The sequence below is a fragment of the Cotesia typhae genome, unplaced genomic scaffold (genome assembly GCF_013202065.1).
Source record: "Cotesia typhae breed Kobodo isofemale line unplaced genomic scaffold, CoteBio_Ctyphae contig_34, whole genome shotgun sequence".
NCBI lineage: Eukaryota > Metazoa > Arthropoda > Insecta > Hymenoptera > Braconidae > Cotesia > Cotesia typhae.
In genome coordinates this window covers 1,564,524-1,568,728 of record NW_027423742.1, presented here as the reverse complement: position 1 = coordinate 1,568,728, position 4,205 = coordinate 1,564,524, and positions in this window count along the sequence as shown.

Here is a 4,205-nt window from a genome sequence, read left to right as displayed (position 1 = left end):
AACAAAAACAGTTTCACGGTTAAAAATTGCGCCAAGTCCACGTTCATGAAACTCATCTCAATAACATCTGCACTTTGCAAAAAAAATAAGACTCGTTACAATAATTTTCATTCTATACAAAAAAAAGTTAAATACAAAAAAATACGAAGAAACCGTCATAATGTTGAAAAAATTGAAAAAAATTTGTTGAAAATTTAAAAATTAAGAAAAAAATTTTTTATCGTACTTGGCGCGCGTCATTGTGTACCCCAAATTTTTTCGGACGAATTTCAACCCGAGAAAAAACGATTTCGCTTGAATTTATGTAATGTAAATATGTATAAACATATATATATATATATATATATATATATATATATATATATATATATATATATATATATATATATATATATATTATATCTTATCAGCTCTAATGATATAATATATGATTTCATACATTGTTATGTTTATAGATTCACATCAGTGAAGTATACTCAACGAATTAAAAATACTGCTTACTGGATTAATATCAGTTTCAGTGAAAAAATCCGTTTCGAAAATTTTTTCAGATTTTTAGTGAAAATAACTGTCAATATGGTAGTCTGGTGAAGATATCTGAAATAACACAAAATTTTTTAATTCAATTTTTTTCAGTTCCGTCATTAAGCTTTCATGAAGAAACTTGATCATGCTTCGTTTAATTGTAATTAACACATTTTGATTGGCAACCACACCGCATTTTCTCAATTTAGTCGGCCATACGTTTTATGTTTTAGTCAATTCAATTTTCGCAGTGATTCCACTACAGAGTCAACGTATGCAGGCGTATTCACTTGTAAGCAAATTGCATAACCGAACAGGAGAGGGCGTTTTATTGAAATCATAAACGATGTGCGGAGAATTTAAAAATTTCAAATACGTATGCCATGTTGATTTTACCTAACTTTTATTAAACGTATCATAAAATAATATTTCATTAATTAAATTTATGCATTTTATAGGTTGACTTACTTATAAATGTTGAAACATTAAAAGGATGTTCATGTATCCTGAAAAAATTTGGGGTACTCAATGACGCGCGCCAAGTACGATAAAAAAATTTTTTCTTAATTTTTAAATTTTCAACAAATTTTTTTCAATTTTTTCAACATTATGATGGTTTCTTGGTATTTTTTTGTATTTAACTTTTTTTTGTATAGAATGAAAATTATTGTAACGAGTCTTATTTTTTTACAAAGTGCAGATGTTATTGAGATGAGTTTCATGAACGTGGACTTGGCGCAATTTTTAACAGTGAAACTGTTTTTGTTCGGATTTCACATCTTTTTGTAAAGAATGAATATTTTGAAACGAGTCTTATTTTTTTTTGTAAAGTGCTAATGTTATTGAGATGAGTTTTATGAACGTGGACTTGGCGCAATTTTTTACAGTGAAACTGTTTTTATTCGGATTTATTAATAACAACAATCATTTTAGTAATAATAATGATAATGATAAACATTATTATTGCTTTCATTTTTAACATCAATTTATTATTACCGATATTAATACTTTCAGTATTATAATTACTATTATTGTTATTTTTATTATGGTTACCAATATTATTTATTGTTATTATGATATTGTTGTTAGTAAATGACGCAATATATCAAACGCATAGTCATCTTTCGTATTATCAAGAGATTAAGATTATTTGAAACCCGCTCAATTGGATGACAGTGCCACCTACAGGCAATAACCATAAGATCACAGAATGTTCACACTTTTTAATGAGAATTCCCCAGACACTGAACATCTGGTTTATCCGAAGAAAGTATAACTCATACAATGTTTGTGTGTTTAAACTGGTTAACAAATAAAATTTAATTAAAAAATATGTTTCAAACATAATCATGGAAGGTTGTATGATAATTTGTTCTATAAAATTTTTTGTTTCATAAGATACTTTTACATTTTTAATTTCAAACGTAAACTTTTCCCGCGCAATATTAAAAATTCATAAATAAATGAATTTTTTCAGGCAAAGCTATAATCATATGAAAAGTCGTTCGTTCTTTGATTTTACAGCTCAAATTATGATAAAAAAATTAAAGTTTTCTTTTCTCACATTAGCTAGTGGTATTAAAAAATTTAAACTGACTAATCCGCGAAAACGCCTCCGGTTTAAATCGATAACTTAAATTATTGATGAAAATTATACATTTCTTATATATACAAAGAGAATTTTGACATTTTCTTAATAAGAAAAATTTTAATTTAGATTTAATACTGCAATACACATTAATTCAATGAAAATAACAAACAATTATTTTAGTAATAATAATGATAATGATAAAAATATTATTATTGCTGTCATTTTTAACATCAATTTATTATTACCGATATTATTACTTTTAGTATTATTGTTAAAAAGTGTTCCTATGCAGAGATATCTGAATAATAAATTATAATAGGGACAAAATTTAAGCAGTTATATTCAACGCTGTCTGAACCGAAATAATTCTGATTCATAGAACTAAACAATTTTTTCATATTTTTTCAATTAATTAATATTAGGAAAAAAGGTATGAACTACTGTTATAATAGAAATTTAAGAAAAAGAAAGAACGTAGAATTTAAAATAAAATTTGCAACCTCAGAAAAACGTCATGCTTACAGTAAACACAGTCGGTAGTCTGACGCTCCGTTTACAACGAAATTTTTGAACGGAACTTGTCGCCTGATTCTACCGAATCTGTGGATTATTTTTTTTTATTTAGTATTATAATTTTAAAAATTTTTGTTTTGTTGTTTGTGCTCATTTACTTAAGTATTTTTTTAACTTTAAAAGAAGTTGTAGTAGTAGTTATTTTATTTAATTTCTTGTTAATTTTAAGATAAGTTAATATATTTTAAGTATTAAGATGTCATATATACATAGAAAAAGAAAATTTCTTGAACTAAGAAAATTGTAAGGAAGACCGAAGTTATTTTGGAGCAAGAAGGAATTTTCTTGGCTTAAAAAAATTAACTTCATTCAAGAAATTTTCAATCTTCCTTAAGATTTTTTTGATTTAAGAAAATTTACGCTTGACTTAAGACTTTCTTTCTTTCGGTGTACCTCAAGTTTTCAATTTACTTCTTTTGTAAGAAAAATACGTAAGCACTTTTAGAATTCGCAGGCCATCTTACTGATTGTACAGTCTCATCATCTATTTGGATCCATGATAAATTATGTTTAATCATCGCAACATGATGATTTTCAGAATTACCATCTTTTGAAGAGTTAAATATAGCACTTACAATAGCATAGTTTGTATTACATATTGATATTTTTGCTTTGGGTACCGATTTTATAAACTCTTTTTCCTATTTATTAATTTATTGTTTCCTTTGATGGGCACATGTAACTTCACAACTAATATCTGTTGCAAGGAATTTAATGAAATTTTTGTTAGCGTTTCTTTGACTTCTATACAATTTTCACAAAATTTGAAATTAGTAAACCAATATCCAAATGATGAATCAATTAATTCTTGTAGTTCATATGTTTTTTTCTCATCATATATTGAAACATGTAATACATTTTCTAGTATACTGTAAGAATTAGAATAATTGCATGTTTTGCATCGATCATTAATTTCTAATTTAAATTGTACTAAATTTCTAATATCACAATTATCATTACAAATTTGAAGAAATACTGATACAGGATCGTTATTTGTCATAGAATAAGGCTGCTCTATTAATGACTCTTTAATGTCACTGGACTTTAGAAGTAATTCGCGATTATTATATTTGCTAAATAAATTACTAAGTTTATTGTTGACAGATTGATACTTTAGGCCATGATTGATTAATAATGTCCTAATTATTGTATTATTAAACATACATTGAATAATTGAATTAAGACCATCGGAAACGTTATCACAGTTTTCGATACCTCGACAATCTAATAAACTAAGAGAAGCTTTTTTCGCATTTTTGAGTTCAATTTGAATAGAATGTTCTTCAACTGCCCAAATCATATCCCATACTTTTTGCCAACGTGTATCAGGAATTGGTATGGTAGGTAAATCAGACCTATAAATTTTTTTAAACGATTATATTCTTTAATTGCTGAAGATCTTGCTTTAACGGAATGAGGATCAAAATTGATTAAATGTAGTCCACGTAACTCTGTTACACGAGATAGGGCTACATAAATTTGACCAACATTAAAAATGGTGTTCCCTGCTTCAATG